This window comes from Macaca mulatta, chromosome 12, assembly GCF_049350105.2.
Source record: "Macaca mulatta isolate MMU2019108-1 chromosome 12, T2T-MMU8v2.0, whole genome shotgun sequence".
Taxonomy (NCBI): domain Eukaryota; kingdom Metazoa; phylum Chordata; class Mammalia; order Primates; family Cercopithecidae; genus Macaca; species Macaca mulatta.
The window spans coordinates 72,844,666-72,866,758 of record NC_133417.1 but is presented as its reverse complement, the minus strand read 5'-3'; the positions used below and the strand labels follow the sequence as shown (position 1 = coordinate 72,866,758).

Here is a 22,093-nt window from a genome sequence, read left to right as displayed (position 1 = left end):
TTGGTAGTCACTCATCTGGTGAAAAAGGAGAGGCAGGGTCAGGTGTTTGGGTCGTATCAGAGGAGGAGTCTTCTGAAAGATCTGGTTTCTGTTTAGCCCTTAAATAAGAAAGCCCAATAGTGGTTAGCAAGGGATGGGGTTCAACAAGATGTGACTTACTCCCCCCATTCTGTTGTTACTGGAAAGGAGTCCAATCTAGATCCCAAGAGAGGGCTCTTGTACCTCATGCAAGAAAGAATTTGGGGTAAGTCCATAAAGTAAAGTGAAAGCAAGTTTATTAAGAAAGTAAAGGAATAAAAGAATGGCTACTCCATAGGCAGAGCAGTGGTATGGGCTGCTCAACTGAGTATACTCATAGTTATTTCTTGATTATATGGTAAACAAAGGGTAGATTATTTATGAGTTTTCCAAGACAGGGGCAGGCAATTCCTGGAATTGAGGGTTCCTCCCACTTGTAGAACATATAGGGTAACTTCTTGGCATTGCCTTGGCATTTGTAAATTGTCATGGCTCTGGTGGGTGTGTCTTTTTAGCATGCTAATTTATTGTAATTAGCATATATTGAGCAGTGAGGATGAGCAGAGGTCACTTTTGTTGCCATGTTGGGTTTGGTGGGTTTTGGCCTGCTTCTATACTGCATCATGTTTTGTTAGCAGGGTTTGTTTTTTTTTTTTTTTTTTGAGATGGAGTCTTGCAGTGTCGCCCAAGCTGCAGTGCAGTGGCGTGATCTCGGCTCACTGCAACCTTTGCCTCCCAGGTTCACGCCATTCTCCTGCCTCAGCCTCCCGAGTAGCTGGGACTACAGGCGCCTGCCACCATGCCCGGCTAATTTTTTTGTATTTTTAGTAGAGACGGGGTTTCACCATGTTAGCCAGGATGGTCTCAATGTCCTGACCTCATGATCCGCCAGCCTCGGCCTCCCAAAGTGCTAGGATTACAGGCGTGAGCCACCGCGCCCGGCCAGTCAGCAGGGTTTTTGTGACCTTTATCTTGTGATACCAGAACTTACCCACCTCCTCTCCCATCCTGTGACTAAGAATGTCTGACCTCCTGGGAATGCAGCCCAGTGATCTCAACCTTATTTTATTCAACTCCTATTCAAGATAGAGTCTCTCTGGTTTGAACACCTCTGACACCATTATGGCCAAGAATTCAGTTTTCAATGTTACTCTGGGATCCCCTTGGCCAAGAGATGGCTGGTTCGGTCAGTTGGGGGACTTAAAATTTTATTTTTGGTTTACACCACTTACCCTGAACATGTGGATAAAAGCAGCCATGTTGTCCTTGTTGATTCCGAGGATTGAAGTCAAAACCCAAATCTTGGAAATTGCATATTTCTAGTGTTGGTAGCATTTTCCTTTGTGAATTGTTAATGATTAATTAAAACTATTAAAAGATAGTTATCATTACTAAAAATAGTAACCACAGAGTGCCTACCATATTCCAGTTGCTTTTCATATGCATTTTGTTGTTATTAAATTATGCAAAGCAGGTATTCCTGTGTCCAATTTGCAGCTAAAGGAAATGAGACTCACAGAATTTAAGTAACTTATCCATGGTCACACAGCCAGTAAATGGCAGTCCTGGAATTTGAACTCACATGTGTCTTCCCACCACACCAAATTGTCTCCCAGTTAAATCTCCATTTTCCCTTTTTTATTATGCTATTTGATTGCCTTTCAATCCACCAATACAGTGTAAGCGTCTTATAGGAATTATTTCATATGAAGCTTGAAATGGTAAACAATCTAGTGTAGACCTTTATTTAACATTTGTTGGAAAATCCAACAAATACAACTGGTAAAAAACGAAAAATCTACTGAGAGAAATACATTGTTAAAAACCAATGATTGCAGTCACACCAGCAGAGAATCCAGACTATAAAAATTGCAAATGGTAGTTGCAGGCAGATCAAGAAAAGGACAGTCTGGCTGGGTAGTAATATTTGCAGCTGTTCCTCTGTGCTGGCAGCCTTTCAAAGCCACAACTATTAAATGCATTAATAAAAAGAACGCTGTGATAGCACCAGTCAGCTGTGCAAAATGAAGTTAACAGTGATTGACAGATAAGTAGACTTTAAGCAGCAGATTGCTGAAAAGATCAGCCAGGAGCTGTGAAACATGGAATGATACTTTACTGTGGGTTAAAAGAGAAAAAGAGTTGATTTGTCCTTCACTAGACCTATCTTAGGGATCAGTTCCTTGAACTTTTTGGTGCCAGAATAGTATAGAAGAACAAGGTTAAACTTCTTTAAGTATTACCTGGATAATGCTCACTACCATAAGGGGATTACCTCTTAGTCTAAATCCTTCCTGTCTTGTTTTACGTACCCCTTTGCCTTCTATCAGAAAGAGAGGAGACTTATTTTTATTTCTTTATTTATTTTTGAGACAGGGGCTCGCTCTGTTTCCTAGGCTGGAGTGCAGTGGCACAATTACAACTCACTGCAGCCTTAAACTCCAGGGCTCAAGCAATCCTCCCACCTCAGCCTCAAGAGTATCTGGGACTACAGGTGCGAGCCACCATGCCCAGCTAATTTTTTTTTTTGTATTTTTTGTAGAGATGGGGTTTCACCATGTTGCCCAGGCTGGGAGACTTACTGTTAAACAATGATATAATGCTAGACTCTATTGGGTAGTATGATGGTTAATACTGAGTGTCAACTTGGTTGGATTGAAGGATACAAAGTAATGATCCTGGGTGTGTCTGTGAGGGTGTTGCCAAAAGAGATTAATATTTGAGTCAGTGGGCTGGGAAAGGCAGACCCACCCTCAATCTGGTGGATCAATCTAATCAGCTGCCAGCTAATATAAAACAGGCAGAAAAACGTGAAAGAGGGAGACGGGCCTAGCCTCCCAGCCTACATATTTCTCCCATGCTGGATGCTTCCTGCCCTCGAACATAGGATTCCAAGTTCTTCAGTTTGGGAACTCAGACTGGCTCTCCTTGCTCCTCAGCTTGCAGACAGCCTATTGTGGGACCTTGTGAATATGTAAGTTAATACTTAATAAACTACCCATTATATATATGTATATATACACATACATACATATATATATATATAATTTTTATTTTTATTTTTTGAGATGGAGTCTTGCTCTGTCGCCCAGGCTGGAGTGCAGTGGTGTGATCTTGGCTCACTGTAAGCTCCGCCTCCCAGGTTCATGTCATTCTCCTGCCTCAGCCTCCCCGGTAGCTGGGACACCAGGTGCTGTCACCATGCCCAACATCCTATCTTGAATAGGAGCTGAATATATATATATATATATATATATATATAAAATATAAAATATATATAATATATGTATTATATATTATGTATATACACATATATATTATATATATGTATATCTCCTATTAGTTCTGTCCCTCTAAGAGAACCCTGACTAATACAGGTAATACAGGTAGGGTCCTCTGAGTTTCAGAAAGCAGTTCAGTGTTGCCTTTCAGGAAGAGTGTTACCATTGTGCTTCATTTGTTCAAGGAGACTGCATTTGCTCATGGCAGACATGGCTAATCAATCACAGTTCTAATCCTCATTGAGACTGAATATTTTTCATTACAGCAATCCAGACAACCTTGACCATTTGAGGTTGGCCCTTGTGAAAACACAAGAATCTCATGTTTATTTTATCCACAACCATACACTTACCACTTAGCTTACAGTTATGTAATAATTGTTGAATTAATTATTGTCATGGCTGATTTATACTAATTCCCTCAAATTTAGAGGAGTCATTAAACATATTTTTGAAAAGATCACAGGATTTCAGAGATCATCTGGTCTAATCTCCTGGCAGTCTTCCTGGGAACTCATGCTTCTAACCCTCAGCCTTGTATTTCTTATGCTCTGCACAGAAAGAAATTCCCTTTCTGTTAAAGGAGAAAGATCATGCAAATATGAGATCAGACAGCTTTCTGAGTGGAGCCAGAGGTCGTGCTTCTGAAGCTTTTAATCATAGAGAGAATATGTTAAATGTATGATAATCCCCAAAATGTTATCCCAGAGACACCTGCTCTGGAAAAAACACCTGAGTATACAAGCAGATATTGGATGCATAAACTTAAAGTTTTATCAAATCACCTTGAAGTCCTTAGCTGCAGAGAAATGATTATTTTTTTCCACAGTGACTAAGCCAGGGAACTTTTTCTACCATCCTGTGCTGAAGACGTTTGTGGCCGAGGTTCTGTATTCATTCAGCCTCCAAGGAGCCCTCTGACCCAGGTCCATCCAGGTTGAAGAAGGAGAGCCAAGCCCTCTCCAAGATGACGTTTTCTTCAAATACGTTGGCCACCTAGCTCAAAACACATGACAATGGGAGTGTAGGTTTTCAACAATTTTTCAACTTCCTTTTCTTATTTGAATATGGAGCATCGTACCTTGTGTTGACGTTGAGAAAACACAATCCATCTGTAGCCTCTAAAAAACTACTGCATGTAAGTTGAAGCCTGTGTCCCCTTTCCCTCCTTGTTTTCTGCCGAAGACCCCTTCGCTGTGCTGGAAGTGGGGTGGAGAGCTGAGGATCCTGAAGTGCTCTGGCTGCCCATCACTGCCACAGCCTCACTCCTCCTCTGTGCTTCTGCACTCAAGCTGTGCTGGCCTCCTTGCTATTTCTCTAACACACGAAGCACTGCTTTCATGGTTTCTTCAGAGACAGGCTTCTTCCAGATCTCCTTAGCTAGTTACCTCTCCTTCTTCAAGACGCTGCACACATATTATTTCTTCAATGTGGCCTCCCTGCATTCTATATTTAAAATTCTAATCTTCAACCCACCTACCCAGTACTCTCGATCTCCCTTACTCTGCTTCTTTTTCTTTTGCCAAAGTGCTTGCCACTGTCTAAAAGTCTATAAAATTTACTTAGATTATGTCTGGTATGTATTGTCTCATGCTGCTCCCCAGGGTTAGAGACCTTTGTTTTGTTAACTGAGGTATTCAAGCTCCCAGAACAGTAACGAGGATATTATAGGCTCTGAGTAAATACTTATTGATGAATAAATGAATGACTTTTTAAGTAAAGACACAGAAGAAGCTGTGAAACAACAGTGACAGTTCGACTGTGTCCCCACCCAAATCTCAAATTGTAGCTCCCAGAATTTCTATATGTTGTGGGAGGGACCCAGAGGGAGGTAATTGAATCACGGGGGCTGGTCTTTCCCATGCTATTCTTGTGATAGTGACAAGTCTCATGAGATCTGATGGGTTTATCAGGGGGTTTCCACTTTTGCGTCCTCCTCATTTTCTCTTGCTGCTGCCAGGTAAGAAGGGCCCTTCACCTCCTGCCATGATTCTGAGGCCTCCCCAGCCATGTGGAACTGTAAGTCCAATTAAACCTCTTTTGCTTCCCAGTCTCGGGTATGTCTTTATCAGCACCATAAAGACGGACTAATACACTCCTTTTCTTGCAGCCTCAAATTTCACCAATTACGGGTTTATTTGACTTAATGGATGTTATCTTTTAAAATACAAATACTGTGGTACTGGTGCTAAAGACTGTTAGTTACTAACACATTATTGTGAATCCATTTAAGGTAATCACTGCCTTCCACTCTCTAATAGAGACCAGCCTCCTGATGAGAATGAGAATGTCCGAGGGATGTAGGATATTTTGGAACACAGACCACTTCGGGCACCATGGAAATCCTGGGTGGAAGCCAGAGTGGAAAGGCCTAAGGCAGCAGAATAGGGTGCAGCCTGGAGAGATGGGAATGGTAAAAGCATGTTTACATATTAATCTTTAGTTGCTGAGATGATCTTTTAAAAATCCCTCCAAGAAAAGCTTGTTTAGATCAATAACCACCTCCCTTAAATCAATAACATTTGTTGGCCTAGTATATGTAAGTCTGTGTCCCAAAATGTGCCCAGCAGGAACTTATTTAAAGGAGTAAATGGCAATGGGAATGGGCATTTGATTTCCTGGATTGCTCCATGTGTCTCTTGCCAGGAGACTGAAATGCTTACTTGATTTGATTCATCTAGAAAGAATGATTCAGTTTCTCATGCCACTCTCTACAGGCTGGTCCAGCTGATTAGCTCTCCAGATGTCACTGCCCAACACTGTAGCACTTCCACAATTTATCTGGCCACCATGAATAATACCAATATTACAGCCCACATAAACACCATTTTATGGCTATTTTATGATTGTTAGACTGTTGATGGTCAAGCTGTTTTCAGAGTCAACATATCATTGTGTAATGTCCAGAGACCTCAAGCACAATCACTGACCTGAACCAAACAACTTTGGGATGATGGTGAGGGGCCCTGGGGTTGGCATAAGCAGTGGTGTATTAAAGAGCTCAGGCTCAAAAGTTTGTGGTCATTATAGTTATTCACACTCTGCAGAGCTAGAGAAGCTTAATGAAATCATTTCCTTTCCATCTTTCCTGGAAACCAAATGGTTCTTTGTAGTATGAGATTTTTGAGCAAATGAGGGAGAGATAATGGAACGAGAAAACACAGGACTCTGAGGGCATCACATCCCTCTGAGCCAAAAGGAGGGATATCTTTACGGAAATGCTGAAAATCCCCCTAAAAACTCTTCTGGATGTAAAGTCTTCTACAATAAATAACAATAGCTACCATTTACTGAATGCTCACTCCTTGCCAGGTACTGTTCAAGCAAGATTTTGCACTTAATCCTCACAATAGCTCCCATTAGCTCATTGGGTAACTTCCCATATTCCCAAAGTGAGGAGGTGGTAGAGTGAGTCCAAACCAGTGGCTATGATAACACCCAGATCCTCCCTCCCTCTCTTACATTGTCTCCACACAAAAACCAAGGCGGGATACTGAGGTCTCTTGACTCTGTGGACAGAGGGTTTCAAGAGATTATTTTACACCAGAAATCTTCCTCATTCGAGCTTGGTGTCAGGTTTTGGAGTATATATGCCACAAATATAGGAAGAGTATAAAGAACTTTTTAAAATTTAATTTCTTTTTAAATAAACATGTTTACATTTAGCCCAGGGTAGACTGTCCATAATCAGGAAGGTGTGTCTAACTTCCCCATTAAGAAATGAAATTCTTTTGCTCGTTCCTAGAGCCATCTTTCTCCTCTCATTGAACAAAGCACCCTCGCTGTTGGTCCCTGCAAATTTCAAAGAATAAAAGGCAATGCAGAGAAGGCAAGGTCTTGGTTTGTTTTCTTCATAAAATGAACCAAATGTTTTCTCTTCTAAAGCAAGAACCCAGAGAGTTGTCATTAGTCGGCAGCACTGATATGGGGATTACACGACTTCACATTGTCTCCTTAAGTGTTTTTAAAATGGGTTAATGTGAAGGAACATTACATTTCTCAGTTGCCAAATGCCTTTGGGGATGTGAATGAATAATTTGGGTAAAAATTGGGAAAATGACTGAGAAAAATGCTTCTCTTTGATTGAACAGGGACGAGATATACAAGTCCTAGAGCTCTGTGATTTGGAAGGGTGTCTGGAGAAGAGCCAAGGGCTTAAAAATTAAGTATATAGCTTTTATGGTAAACCTTATAAGTACTTATGGCATTGGGTATCACCTGAGGGGAGTTGAATTAGGAAATCAATAAACACACAAACAAGAAAAAAAAAAAAAGAAGAGTAAAAGTGTTCTCTTAATTTTTTCTTGACCCATTAAATGCCCTAGATCCATTTGATGATTTCTTAAAGAATTTCTTTCTTCCATATGCCTCTCTTGCTACTATTTACACTGTATAGCTGCCAGAGAATGCTTTTTCTACTACTAACAAAAGTCCTAAAAACTAATCTACGATAGTTTTTGTGAAAATGTTGGCACAAAATTAAAGCCACAAAAGTCTGCAACTCCAAAGTAAAGCCTATATTTTCCAACTATGCTAATTTTTCTGAAAAGTCAACAAATAAAAAGTACAATATAAACTCCATCAAATGGCCAAATAAGCAGATGCTAGTGAAATACTGTTCTGTAGTGATGACATTAAGCTCATTGTCTCTGCTGCAATCCCAAATGAATAACTTCTCTAACTTCTACATTATTCTGGCAATTCTAGCTTGCAACAATATTTTCTTTTTTTTTTTAATTTATTTATTATTATTATACTTTAAGTTGTAGGGTACATGTGCATAACGTGCAGGTTTGTTACATATGTATACTTGTGCCATGTTGGTGTGCTGCACCCATCAACTCGTCATTTACATCAGGTATAACTCCCAATGCAATCCCTCCCCCCTCCCCCCTCCCCATGATAGGCCCCGGTGTGTGATGTTCCCCTTCCTGAGTCCAAGTGATCTCATTGTTCAGTTCCCACCTATGAGTGAGAACATGCGGTGTTTGGTTTTCTGTTCTTGTGATAGTTTGCTAAGAATGATGGTTTCCAGCTGCATCCATGTCCCTACAAAGGACACAAACTCATCCTTTTTTATGGCTGCATAGTATTCCATGGTGTATATGTGCCACATTTTCTTAATCCAATCTGATGGACATTTGGGTTGATTCCAAGTCTTTGCTATTGTGAATAGTGCTGCAATAAACATACGTGTGCATGTGTCTTTATAGCAGCATAATTTATAATCCTTTCGGTATATACCCAGTAATGGGATGGCTGGGTCATATGGTACATCTAGTTTTAGATCCTTGAGGAATCGCCATACTGTTTTCCATAATGGTTGAACTAGTTTACAATCCCACCAACAGTGTAAAAGCGTTCCTATTTCTCCACATCCTCTCCAGCACCTGTTGTTTCCTGACTTTTTAATGATCGCCATTCTAACTGGTGTGAGATGGTATCTCATTGTGGTTTTGATTTGCATTTCTCTGATGGCCAGTGATGATGAGCATTTTTTCATGTGTCTGTTGGCTGTATGAATGTCTTCTTTTGAGAAATGTCTGTTCATATCCTTTGCCCACTTTTTGATGGGGTTGTTTGTTTTTTTCTTGTAAATTTGTTTGAGTTCTTTGTAGGTTCTGGATATTAGCCCTTTGTCAGATGAGTAGATTGCAAAAATTTTCTCCCATTCTGTAGGTTGCCTGTTCACTCTGATGGTAGTTTCTTTTGCTGTGCAGAAGCTCTTTAGTTTAATGAGATCCCATTTGTCAATTTTGGCTTTTGCTGCCGTTGCTTTTGGTGTTTTAGACATGAAGTTTTTGCCCATGCCTATGTCCTGAATGGTACTACCTAGGTTTTATGGTATTAGGTCTAACATTTAAGTCTCTAATCCATCTTGAATTAATTTTCATATAAGGAGTAAGGAAAGGATCCAGTTTCAGCTTTCTACTTATGGCTAGCCAATTTTCCCAGCACCATTTATTAAATAGGGAATCCTTTCCCCATTTCTTGTTTCTCTCAGGTTTGTCAAAGATCAGATGGCTGTAGATGTGTGGTATTATTTCTGAGGACTCTGTTCTGTTCCATTGGTCTATATCTCTGTTTTGGTACCAGTACCATGCTGTTTTGGTTACTGTAGCCTTGTAGTATAGTTTGAAGTCAGGTAGCGTGATGCCTCCAGCTTTGTTCTTTTGACTTAGGATTGTTTTGGAGATGCGGGCTCTTTTTTGGTTCCATATGAACTTTAAAGCAGTTTTTTCCAATTCTGTGAAGAAACTCATTGGTAGCTTGATGGGGATGGCATTGAATCTATAAATTACCTTGGGCAGTATGGCCATTTTCACGATATTGATTCTTCCTATCCATGAGCATGGTATGTTCTTCCATTTGTTTGTGTCCTCTTTTATTTCACTGAGCAGTGGTTTGTAGTTCTCCTTGAAGAGGTCCTTTACATCCCTTGTAAGTTGGATTCCTAGGTATTTTATTCTCTTTGAAGCAATTGTGAATGGAAGTTCATTCCTGATTTGGCTCTCTGTTTGTCTGTTACTGGTGTATAAGAATGCTTGTGATTTTTGCACATTAATTTTGTATCCTGAGACTTTGCTGAAGTTGCTTATCAGCTTAAGGAGATTTTGGGCTGAGACAATGGGGTTTTCTAAATATACAATCATGTCATCTGCAAACAGGGACAGTTTGACTTCTTCTTTTCCTAACTGAATACCCTTGATTTCTTTCTCTTGCCTAATTGCCCTAGCCAGAACTTCCAACACTATGTTGAATAGGAGTGGTGAGAGAGGGCATCCCTGTCTTGTGCCAGTTTTCAAAGGGAATTTTTCCAGTTTTTGCCCATTCAGTATGATATTGGCTGTGGGTTTGTCATAAATAGCTGTTATTATTTTGAGGTACGTTCCATCAATACCGAATTTATTGAGCGTTTTTAGCATGAAGGGCTGTTGAATTTTGTCAAAAGCCTTTTCTGCATCTATTGAGATAATCATGTGGTTCTTGTCTTTGGTTCTGTTTATATGCTGGATTATGTTTATTGATTTGCGAATGTTGAACCAGCCTTGCATCCCAGGGATGAAGCCCACTTGATCATGGTGGATAAGCTTTTTGATGTGTTGCTGAATCCGGTTTGCCAGTATTTTATTGAGGATTTTTGCATCGATGTTCATCAGGGATATTGGTCTAAAATTCTCTTTTTTTGTTGTGTCTCTGCCAGGCTTTGGTATCAGGATGATGTTGGCCTCATAAAATGAGTTAGGGAGGATTCCCTCTTTTTCTATTGATTGGAATAGTTTCAGAAGGAATGGTACCAACTCCTCCTTGTACCTCTGGTAGAATTCAGCTGTGAATCCATCTGGTCCTGGACTTTTTTTGGTTGGTAGGCTATTAATTATTGCCTCAATTTCAGAGCCTGCTATTGGTCTATTCAGGGATTCAACTTCTTCCTGGTTTAGTCTTGGAAGAGTGTAAGTGTCCAGGAAATTATCCATTTCTTCTAGATTTTCCAGTTTATTTGCGTAGAGGTGTTTATAGTATTCTCTGATGGTAGTTTGTATTTCTGTGGGGTCGGTGGTGATATCCCCTTTATCATTTTTAATTGTGTCGATTTGATTCTTCTCTCTTTTCTTCTTAATTAGTCTGGCTAGTGGTCTGTCAATTTTGTTGATCTTTTCAAAAAACCAACTCCTGGATTCATTGATTTTTTGGAGAGTTTTTTGTGTCTCTATCTCCTTCAGTTCTGCTCTGATCTTAGTTATTTCTTGCCTTCTGCTAGCTTTTGAATGTGTTTGCTCTTGCTTCTCCAGTTCTTTTAATTGTGATGTTAGAGTGTCAATTTTAGATCTTTCCTGCTTTCTCTTGTGGGCATTTAGTGCTATAAATTTCCCTCTACACACTGCTTTAAATGTGTCCCAGAGATTCTGATATGTTGTATCTTTGTTCTCATTGGTTTCAAAGAACATCTTTATTTCTGCCTTCATTTCGTTATGTACCCAGTAGTCATTCAGGAGCAGGTTGTTCAGTTTCCATGTAGTTGAGCGGTTTTGATTGAGTTTCTTAATCTTGAGTTCTAGTTTGATTGCACTGTGGTCTGAGAGACAGTTTGTTATAATTTCTGTTCTTGTACATTTGCTGAGGAGTGCTTTACTTCCAATTACGTGGTTGATTTTGGAGTAAGTACGATGTGGTGCTGAGAAGAATGGATATTCTGTTGATTTGGGGTGGAGAGTTCTATAGATGTCTATTAGGTCTGCTTGCTGCAGAGATGAGTTCAATTCCTGGATATCCTTGTTAACTTTCTGTCTCATTGATCTGTCTAATGTTGACAGTGGAGTGTTGAAGTCTCCCATTATTATTGTATGGGAGTCTAAGTCTCTTTGTAAGTCTCTAAGGACTTGCTTGATGAATCTGGGTGCTCCTGTATTGGGTGCATATATATTTAGGATAGTTAGCTCTTCCTGTTGAATTGATCCCTTTACCATTATGTAATGGCCTTCTTTGTCTCTTTTGATCTTTGATGGTTTAAAGTCTGTTTTATCAGAGACTAGGATTGCAACCCCCGCTTTTTTTTGTTCTCCATTTGCTTGGTAAATCTTAATCCATCCCTTTATTTTGAGCCTATGTATGTCTCTGCGTGTGAGATGGGTCTCCTGAATACAGCAGACTGATGGGTCTTGACTCTTTATCCAGTTTGCCAGTCTGTGTCTTTTAATTGGAGCATTTAGTCCATTTACATTTAAGGTTAAGATTGTTATGTGTGAACTTGATCCTGCCATTATGATATTAACTGGTTATTTTGCTCGTTAGTTGATGCAGTTTCTTCCTAGCCTCGATGGTCTTTACATTTTGGCATGTTTTTGCAATGGCTGGTACCGGTTGTTCCTTTCCATGTTTAGTGCTTCCCTCAGGGTCTCTTGTAAGGCAGGCCTCGTGGTGACAAAATCTCTAAGCATTTGCTTATCTGTAAAGGATTTTATTTCTCCTTCACTTATGAAACTTAGTTTGGCTGGATATGAAATTCTGGGTTTAAAATTCTTTTCTTTAAGAATGTTGAATATTGGCCCCCACTCTCTTCTGGCTTTGAGAGTTTCTGCCGAGAGATCTGCTGTTAGTCTGATGGGCTTCCCTTTGTGGGTAACCCGACCTTTCTCTCTGGCTGCCCTTAAGATTTTTTCTTTCATTTCAACTTTGGTGAATCTGGCAATTATGTGTCTTGGAGTTGCTCTTCTCGAGGAGTATCTTTGTGGCGTTCTCCGTATTTCCTGGATTTGAATGTTGGCCTGCCCTACTAGGTTGGGGAAGTTCTCCTGGATGATATCCTGAAGAGTGTTTTCCAACTTGGTTCCATTTCCCCCCTCACTTTCAGGCACCCCAATCAGACGTAGATTTGGTCTTTTTACATAATCCCATACTTCTTGCAGGCTTTGTTCATTTCTTTTTCTTCTTTTTTCTTTTGGTTTCTCTTCTTGCTTCATTTCATTCATTTGATCCTCAATCGCTGATACTCTTTCTTCCAGTTGATTGAGTTGGTTACTGAAACTTGTGCATTTGTCACGTATTTCTCGTGTCATGGTTTTCATCTCTTTCATTTCGTTTAGGACCTTCTCTGCATTAATTACTCTAGCCATCAATTCTTCCACTTTTTTTTCAAGATTTTTAGTTTCTTTGCACTGGGTACGTAATTCCTCCTTTAGCTCTGAGAAATTTGATGGACTGAAGCCTTCTTCTCTCATCTCATCAAAGTCATTCTCCGTCTAGCTTTGATCCATTGCTGGCGATGAGCTGCGCTCCTTTGCCGGGGGAGATGTGCTCTTATTTTTTGAATTTCCAGCTTTTCTGCCCTGCCTTTTCCCCATCTTTGTGGTTTTATCTGCCTCTGGTCTTTGATGATGGTGATGTACTGATGGGGTTTTGGTGTAGGTGTCCTTCCTGTTTGATAGTTTTCCTTCTAACAGTCAGGACCCTCAGCTGTAGGTCTGTTGGAGATTGCTTGAGGTCCACTCCAGACCCTGTTTGCCTGGGTATCAGCAGCAGAGGCTGCAGAAGATAGAATATTTCTGAACAGCGAGTGTACCTGTCTGATTCTTGCTTTGGAAGCTTCCTCTCAGGGGTGTACTCCACCCTGTGAGGTGTGGGGTGTCAGACTGCCCCTAGTGGGGGATGTCTCCCAGTTAGGCTACTCAGGGGTCAGGGACCCACTTGAGCAGGGAGTCTGTCCCTTCTCAGATCTCAACCTCCGTGTTGGGAGATCCACTGCTCTCTTCAAAGCTGTCAGACAGAGTCGTTTGCGTCTGCAGAGGCTTCTGCTGTGTTTGTTATTGTTTACTGTGCCCTGTCCCCAGAGGTGGAGTCTACAGAGACAGGCAGGTTTCCTTGAGCTGCTGTGAGCTCCACCCAGTTCGAGCTTCCCAGCAGCTTTGTTTAGCTACTTAAGCCTCAGCAATGGCGGGCGCCCCTCCCCCAGCCTCGCTGCTGCCTTGCCGGTAGATCACAGACTGCTGTGCTAGCAATGAGGGAGGCTCCGTGGGTGTGGGACCCTCCCGGCCAGGTGTGGGATATGATCTCCTGGTGTGCCTGTTTGCTTAAAGCGCAGTATTGGGGTGGGAGTTACCCGATTTTCCAGGTGTTGTGTGTCTCAGTTCCCCTGGCTAGGAAAAGGGATTCCCTTCCCCCTTGCGCTTCCCAGGTGAGGCGATGCCTCGCCCTGCTTCAGCTCTCGCTGGTCGGGCTGCAGCAGCTGACCAGCACCGATCGTCTGGCACTCCCCAGTGAGATGAACTCAGTACCTCAGTTGAAAATGCAGAAATCACCGGTCTTCTGTGTCGCTCGCACTGGGAGTTGGAGACTGGAGCTGTTCCTATTCGGCCATCTTGCTCCGCCCCAGCGCAACAATATTTTCAAGTATGTCTTGGTTGGTATTTGCTTTTTTAGTTGCTTATATTACAAACTATGTAAGCAAGAATTATTTTTATTATAGCACGCAAATGGAGTACCAGAAACTATCGATGTTTAGAATGAAACCAATATAAAAGCCTTAGGAAATAGAGAATATGAGCCAGTGAAACTCTCCCTTTACCTAAAAGGAGTATGAAACTTCATGATATTCAGTTTTAGCTGAAACAACAGAAAAAGAAATCATTGCAAAATGTACACGCTCCACCATAAACCTGTTTATCTTCAAGGAGTCTCTCTGGAGTCCCACTTAAATGTAGCTGAAGCTAGACAGATGCTTTCCTATCCACAATCTCAATTACCAACACAGTTGGAGCAAACTTTGGAGACCATGTAGATTGTTCACATAGTAATCAAGTTTTCCTAACCTGAATAGAGACTAAACCAAACAAATAGACACCCAACGAATATTTGTGAATTAAAGAAGGGATGGAAAAATACAATTATTGACTCAAACCAAGGTCTTTTAAAAAAAGGTTTTCTTGAGCTGGGGTCTTGCTCTATTGCCCAGGCTGGTCTCAAACTCCTGTTCTCAAACTATACTCCCATGTCAGCCTAACAAGTATCTGGGACTACAAGTGTGAGCCAGGCTAACTAAGCCCTTAAATTTATTTTTTTTCATTTCTTGGGTCTTGAAAATAATGGGCATTATAATAGCTGACAGCTTCACTTAGAGTTAGAACATTCCAACAGAAGTCACAAATCTAAGAAATCCTGTGCCCCAGTCATGTCTGTCCACATATGAAGAAAGCTGGGCCCAGAGAGAAGGAAGCTCCTTGCCTGCGTCACACCCAGCTTGTTACTGGCAGAGCTAAGGCTTAAACTAGAATAACTACTCGCAGACTCACACTCCCTTACCATGCCGTACTGCCTCCTCTTTGCCTTCACTAGGGTGTCAGCCTTATCTACAGTTATCCCTCTGATACTATTCCAGTGACTCGCTGGCTTCTAGAAATGCGAAATCATCTAAGGTGCCAGTAAAGGCTTTAGGGGTACAAGCAATTATGCATCATGTTAGCTGTGAATCTTCCAGAGTCCCAAATATTGACAGGTCATGGAATGGGCCCACGACATTGGACACTTTACCTGCTTTTTGTAGCTGACTACATGGTAAACATTTTATAGTGGCTTGTGATTTTCCAAGGCTCAATCCCCTAATAAAAAACACTTTGTTAAGGGGTATTATGAATGCAGACTGACTTTGCTAAAGTAGAAAAGAAAGATTTTACCAGGCACATTTTGATGTGGAGAAAAAGGTGTTTCTGTCCCCCTCCCCCACTTTGGAAGTTCCGTTATGCTTGTTTAGCATAATATGTTTATAGTGAGACAGCAGTTAGTATATTAGCATGTGTCAGTCATTTTATTCCTGACAGGGAATTGAGCACAGATAAATGGATTCTTAAAGAGACTTCTAATACCTGCACTTATACTTAGTCTGCAAGCTACAGAAAAAGCAAAACAATGCACAGAAGTGTAAATATGCATGACTGGTAGTGGAGTGATCCTCAGCTGCTTTTTTGACAGCAAAGCCTATTGGTCTTAACTCTTAACGCTTGTAGATGCGACAAATATATATTTTTTGAGACTGAGTCATGCTCTGTCATCCAGGCTGGAGTGCAACGGCATGATCTCAGCTCACTGCAACCTCTGCCTCCTGAGTTCAAGCAATTCTCCTGCCTCAGCCTCCCAAGTAACCGGGATTACAGGCATCTGCCACCACACCCGGCTAATTTTTTGTATTTCTAGTAGAGATGGGGGAGGAGGGTCTCACTATGTTGGCCAGGCTGGTCTCAAACTCCTGACCTCGTGATCTGCCCGCCTCAGCCTCCCGAAGTGCTGGGATTATGGGTGTGAGCCACAGCACCCGGCCTTTTTTTTTTTTTTTTTTTTAAAACATAAAAGTTACATTAGTTAGGGTTGTCCAGAAAAATAGAACGAATGAGGTGGGGGTAAGGAGAGACAGAGAGAGAGAAACATATAAAGAGATTCATTATAAAATTAGCTCCTGCAATTACCGAGGCTGATACATCTCAATTTCTGCATCGACAGGCTGGAGATCCAGGAGAGCAATGGTGTATTTCCAGTTTGAGTCTGAAGGCCTAGGAGTCAGCAGAGCTGCTGGCATATTTATGCCTAAAGGCCAATAGACTCAATACCCAGGAAAAGCCAGTGTTTCTATTTGAGTCCAAAGGTAGAGGAAGACCGATGTCCCAGCTGGAAAGCAGTCAAGCAGAGAGAGTGAATTCTCCCTTACTCCCTCTGTATTCTGTTCCAGTTGATTGGATGAGGCCCATCCACATTAGGGAGGGCATCTGCTTCATTCAATCTACTGATTCAAGTGTCAATCTCACCCAGAAATGACCTCACAGACATGTCCAGAATAATACTTCACCAAATGTCTGGGCACCCAAATGTCTGGGCACCCCACGGCCTGGTCAAGTTGGCAGAGAAAATAAACCATGACAGTAGGGATACCAATGCATTTTCTTTCTTCTTTCTTTTCTTTCTTTCTTTTCTTTTCTTTTCTTTTCTTTCTTTCTTTCTTTCTTTCTTTCTTTCTTTCTTTCTTTCTTTCTTTCTTTCTTTCTTTCTTTCTCTTTCTTTCTTTCTTTTTCTTTCTTTCTTTCCTTTCTTTTTCTTTCCTTCTTTATTTCCTTCCTTCCTTCCTTCCTTCCTTCCTTCCTTCCTTCCTTCCTTCCTTCCTTCCTTCCTTCTCTCTCTCTCTCTCTTTTTTTTTTTTTTCAGAGTCTCACTCACTCTGTCTCCCAGGCTGGAGTGCAGTGGTGCGATCACAGCTCACTGCAGCCTCCACCTCCCAGGTTTCAGCAATTCTTGTGCCTCAGCCTCCCAAGTAGGTGGGATTATAGGCACCCTCCACCATGTCCCACTAAATTTTGTATGTTTTGTAGAGATGGGGTTTCATCATGTTGGCCAGGCTGGTCTCAAATTCCTGACCTCAAATGATCTTCCTGCCTCAGCCTCCCAAAGTGCCAGGATTACAGGCGTGGGCCATCATGCCTGGCCTCCACCAATGCATTTCTGCCACATAGTCATTTTCATTAGTTGAGGGGGCAATTTTCTTAAGCTGCTTTCCCTTCTGTATTAGTTTTCGAGGGCTGCCAGAAAGTACCACAAACTGATGGCTTATACAACATAAATTAATTTCCTTCCAGTTCTGGAAGCTAAAAGTCCAAGATCGAGATGTTGGCAGAGTTGATTCCTTCCAGGGGCTGTGAGGGAGAATTTGTTCCATGCCTCTCTCCTGGCTTCTTCTGGTTTGCTGGCAATCTTTGGCATTCCTTGGCTTGTAGATACATCATCCCACTATTTGCCTATATTTTCACATGGTTTTCTCCTTGTGTATGTGTCCATGTCCAAATATACCTTTTTTTTTTTTTTTTTGGAAACAGAGTTTCGCTGTGTTGCCTAGGCTGAAGTGCAGTGGCGAGATCTTGGCTCACTGCAACATTTGCCTCCCGAATTCAAGTGATTCTCCTGCCTCAGGTTTCCAAGTAGCTGGGATTACACGCACCCACCACCATGCCCAGCTAATTTTTGTATTTTTGGTAGAGGTGGGGTTTCACCATACTGGCCAGGCTGGTCTCAAACTCCTGACCTCAAGTGATCCGCCCACCTCGGCCTTCCAAAGTGCTGGGATTACAGGTGTGAACCACCGCACCCAGCCCAAGTTTACCCTCTTTATAAGTATGTCCGGCTTATTGTGTTAGACCCACCTAATGACCTCATCTTTACATCGATTACTTCTAGAAAAACCCTGTTTCAGGTCACATTCTGAGGTACTGACAGTTAAGACTCCCACATTGTTTTTGGTGGGGAGACAAAACTCAACTCATAATACCTTCTAAAACTGAACAGCAGCTTCCTTGTTTCAAAGCAATGCTACAAGAAAAACTTCGGACTGTAACATCCACCTGTAAACTGGAAGGAGCTAAGAGACTGAAGAATGATTCAGACAGGTCCAGCTTGATGAGTAGATGAGTCTATCAGGACTTATGTACAGGGCACTCCTGGATAGCAGCAGGACAGCGCTGGAGCTCTGCGCCATCTCCCAACTCCAAACTGCTTTTAAACTAATTTCCTGGCTCTTAGACTACTGTGTTTGAGTGATGAGACTGTTTTTCTTGATAGGTTCTCAGATACTCACTGGGATGTTTGGGTTCTTAGAGACACCTGCTCCTCAGTTGGGCACCCTGGCCTTGGCTCACTGCCCAGCCTTCAGAATTCAGGCAGTGGACATACATCCTTAAGTAACTTGGTGGGGGACCCATCACATTACAGATGTAACAATAATATTTTGGCTCAAATCACTCTCTAGTTAACAATCTGGTAAAAGCAATAAGTAAGATAACCATATAACTTATTAAGTCGAAACAGTTATGAGGCTAAATTTTATTAATAATTTCACTGAGACAGGGAGCAAAAACATGTCCCAAGCAAACTGGGATGTGTGTTCCACCCTAGCTGTATAAGATAACGTGCCAGGTATAGAGACATTGAAAGCTCCTTACTCCGTCTGCCCAGGTCTTCTGTCTCAGCAACTGAATAGGACTAGCTGCAATCACATCCCAGAATGAGGGTTTTAATAGAATCTCACGGTGTTAATGTCGGTGTTGTGCAGCTTCCTGCAGTGGTACATCCAACATCAGACCTCCCAATCATCTTAGTATCTCTTCCTGCCCCAGCGTTTTGCTCTTATAGCTCTATCCCTCTTCTTAACATTATCACAATTATAATTAGATAATTGATTGTGTTCTTAGCAGTTGGGTATCTGACTTTTTCACTAGATTGTTAGCTTCCAGAGGGCAGGGGCCATGTCTCTTGTTCTTCCCTGTATCCTCAAGCAGCTCATACTAGACTTTCCTGATATTATGTGCCATCAATATCTGTTGAATGAATGTAAACAGCACTTCTAGAAGTACTTAATAAATGGTGGTTAAATAAATGAATGAGATACATACACATATACTGAAATAAAACTTGCTGATTCAAGTTTTCCCATTATTTTTAAGAACCTTTGGAATTCTCTACTGCATACTCATGGGAGAATAAAATGAAAAGGACTGAAATGTCTCAGTATTCTTGTAACAATAATTTTGACCTTACAGGCCTTTGAAAGGGTCTCAGAAACTCCTGAGGACTCCCTGGATCGCACTTTGAGAACCACTACTGAGGACAAGATAGAAAAGACCAGGGTCCCCAGTTGGTTGCATGGAGCAGAACCCTCTAACCACCCCACTCCCTACCCCTAGGACCAGCTACCAGCATATGTCTTCAAAGGAATGGTAAATAAATCCTCTACTACCTTATGAAAGCCATTGTACTTTGATTTCTGTTTCAGCGGTCAAACTAACATGCTAACTAATACAATCCTTTGGTTGTCACATAGGAAAGTGAGTTACTTCTTGTACCAAGCCTTGATTAAAGGCAGGAAACCAATTGTAGATCCAGAAGGTCTTCGTTTTCAAGATAAATGGGAAGAAGCATGTTTCCTTATAGAAGTTACATGTTTCCTGGCTTTCAGATCCCTAGGGTGTCTGTTTCACTTAGCATAGCCACTTCCTTCATTTATACCTGCTGGCCCCAGTAGGTAAATGAATTAGTTGGGGGCCAGTGGAAGTTTTCTGGTAGAAAAGTGAAGTCATCAGAGCAGTTCTTCAGGAAGGTCAATCTGACAGCCATGGAGGCAGTGGACTGGAAGGGAAAGAGGCCAACAATGGGAGAGCTGGGCAGCTGTAAGGCCACTGTTAGATTCTATGAGAATTAATGAGAGTCTAAATTAGGTGCTGGGTGGGAGAAGTAGAGTGAATTAAAAATATTAATGTTCCAATTTCTGTTACCTACACAGCAATAGCTACTGAGAGCTATAACCCAGAGCATTCCCCAACTCTGCACACAGACCATTCCTTTTTGTGGTTTATTTTCAGATTCCTGCCTGTTGGCCTGGGCCATGCAGAAACGTCAAGGATCCCTTTAAGCCTTTTCCAATGAGCATAAAGGAAGGCTTCATCTTCCTTTTCCCAGGACCCAATTACCACATAATGCTGAGGGTATGTGGAACAGAGGACACACTTGGCCACATTACACCACTCAGTAGGCAGCAGAGGAAAGACAGTTGCCCCCCCCAGGCTATCTGCATTATAATCCCATCAAAAGTTCTGCCTTCCAGTCCCAAGAAGGGAACAAGGGGGTCATTGCCCTGGGTGGCCCCTATATATATCCGGGGATATCCTTGATGGTCCTTGGCACTTACCATAGCCCTTCCTTCCTGAGTGTTGGAATGAAGTGTAAGAAGGAGACAATATGTGCCTGGCAATAGGAAGGGTAATGATAGCTAACATGTCTAGATAATGTGTAATATTCTGGGTACATCTTTAAGTCCTTTTACATACATTGCACCATGTAATTACAACTGGTACTATCATAAAAACCATTTAAGACAAGTGCTGATATCATCCCCTTATTATAGATAAAGGAACTTAGGCACAGAGATATTAAATCACTTGCCAAGGTCATATGTCTAATAACTGGAAAAGCTGACATTTCAACCAGGTCACCTGTCTCCAAAGGCATGAAGTCTTAACCATAGCATTCTACCATCTCAAATATAGCAACAAAAGTTCTGGAGAAGAGTGGTTTCCAAGAGTGTGAGCAAAGGGAGGGATAGTTTTTCATATACCTATTCAGAGTAACTGACACCCAAACAAACAGAACGAGATCAAAATCAATCTGATTCTCTTTCTATGCCTTTACACCACATGCCCAAATCCATCAGGACCTCCTGTGTTGGAGACAGAATGAAATTAAATACAAGTCTTAAGTGATGAGTCTGGATTTCTGGACTATTGGTTTGGAATAAAATTGGAAGCTTTTTTTTTTTTCATAACCTGCAGAACAGCAGTGGAAAGCATGCCTGGTTCCAGGTTGCTACTGGGCTTCTGACTACACATCACATAGAGAAGAATCTGTCACCAGGGCAGACACTTGGAAGCATTTGCCATCATACCTGTGCACTCCGAGGAGGCCAACAAAGTCTTGCACACTCTCCCCACTGGGGATTCGAGGTCTAGCCAGGCTTTCTTGATAGATAGGGAAGACTTTGGCACAGTTGCTCAAAGGCCATCCATATATTTTTCTTCCAGAAAGATTGGGAGTTACATTTGCTGGATCTATGTTCATGCCATTTGCCACCAGGTAATTTTCTATGCATTTAAAAAATGCTTGCTTAAACATTTTACCAACTCTATGACACCTTTTTCTCTTCCAGTAGGCAGAATCCCCTTCTTGGGACTTTCATAGCACTTGGATCACAGTTTATTTTAGTATCTGTTAAACTGCATTACAATTGATTATTTATGTACTCATTCTTCCACCAGATTGTGAGCTTAAGAGAGGGATTCTGCCTCTTCCACCTTTGGGCCTTTGCACCAAGCACAGGGGTGTGACCCAGAGTAGGTCCAACGGTTAACAAAGGAAAAACAGAAGAATGAAAAGAGAGTGAGAGGTGGATAATGGTGCTAACACCCTTTATGACATGATTCAAGATGCAAGATGTCCTGGGAATAACCCTCCTGTCCACCTTCCTGGCCCTGTTTCTGTATCTGACATTGTACTATAATAAAGGAGTTGTCAAAAATAATTAAGTTGTCATCAGCACTTATCTATTAATATAAGATAGAATGATTTAAAAAGTGAGTTTCAGGGAAGAAAGGATTTGGGAAAGATGGGGACTTCAAGGTGCCCACAATGGGGAGTCCCAGGTAGAAGGGAAAAAGCCACAGACCTTAAGTGTCTGGACAAGTAAAGGAGGGAAAGGTAAAGGAAAGGGATGGGAGAAT

The 22,093-nt window shown here is 41.6% G+C and overlaps 1 long non-coding RNA gene across 1 annotated transcript; it reads left to right on the top strand.

Annotated features, from left to right (window-relative positions):
* The first annotated feature begins 3,373 nt into the window (after positions 1 to 3,373).
* LOC114671345 (uncharacterized) lies at positions 3,374 to 21,875 on the top strand. The gene is made up of 3 exons (XR_013402017.1): positions 3,374 to 5,712; positions 19,364 to 19,540; positions 20,183 to 21,875. It is a non-coding gene; the product is annotated as an uncharacterized LOC114671345 (long non-coding RNA).
* The last annotated feature ends 218 nt before the right edge of the window (positions 21,876 to 22,093 follow it).